Source organism: Camelina sativa, chromosome 15 (genome assembly GCF_030686135.1).
Source record: "Camelina sativa cultivar CO46 ecotype springtype chromosome 15, ASM3068613v1".
NCBI classification, from domain to species: domain Eukaryota; kingdom Viridiplantae; phylum Streptophyta; class Magnoliopsida; order Brassicales; family Brassicaceae; genus Camelina; species Camelina sativa.
The window spans coordinates 23,904,731-23,905,530 of NC_141894.1; the positions used below are offsets into that span (position 1 = coordinate 23,904,731).

General features: G+C 43.5%; 1 non-coding gene across 1 annotated transcript; it reads left to right on the plus strand.

Annotated features, from left to right (window-relative positions):
* Positions 1-475: 475 nt before the first annotated feature.
* LOC147927008 (small nucleolar RNA R71) lies at positions 476-582 on the plus strand. The gene has a single exon (XR_015583161.1). It is a non-coding gene; the product is annotated as a small nucleolar RNA R71 (small nucleolar RNA).
* Positions 583-800: the final 218 nt, after the last annotated feature.

An 800-nucleotide genomic window follows, 5' to 3' on the forward strand; every position in this document is an offset into this window, starting at 1 on the left:
TGTTTTGTTGTTGAGGCTGAGGAGGTGGATAGACTTGGTCTTGTGGATTAGCTACATTGGTGCTTCTATAGGAGAGGTTGTTGTTCTTGAACCATCCTTTTTTGTAGCCTTTGAATCCACCCTGGTTTTGCATATAACAGAGCTCAGCAAATTCCCTCTCCCCCTCTTGAACTTGAACCTCTTCTTCACCAATGAAGTGAATGGACGTTGTTGGCTAAGGATGATCTTGTCAAGCTTCTCATTGTTCATCTTCAAATCCTTCTTGTACTTGTCCTCTTGGTCAGTGGAGGTGGACCTTATGGTTCTGTCATAGTCCTCATTGTAATTCCCATCAGACTGAGCAAGATTCTCAACCAATTCCCATCCTTCTTCCACATTCTTGTTGAGGAAGTTGCCATTAGAAGTTGTCTCAAGAAGCATTCTGATCTTGGGAAGCACTCCTCTATACAGAGTGCTTAGTAGGGACTCATTGCTGAAGTCATGATGAGGACACTGAGTCTGAAATCTTTTAAACCTCTCCCAAGCTTCACAAAAGCTCTCATTGTTCCTTTGAGCACACCCAGAAATTTCATTCCTCAATCTAGCAGACCTAGCATTGGAGAAGAACTTGGCCAAGAAAGCCTTCTTGCAAGCATCCCATGTGGTTATTGCTCCAGTAGGAAGAGTCTTCTCCCAAAGATGAGCTTTGTCTCCAAGGGAAAATGGGAATAGCCTAAGCTTGAAGCTATCCTCACTCACTCCATTGATCTTTGTGAGACCACATATTCTATCAAACTCATCAAGGTGGTCTAGGGGATCCT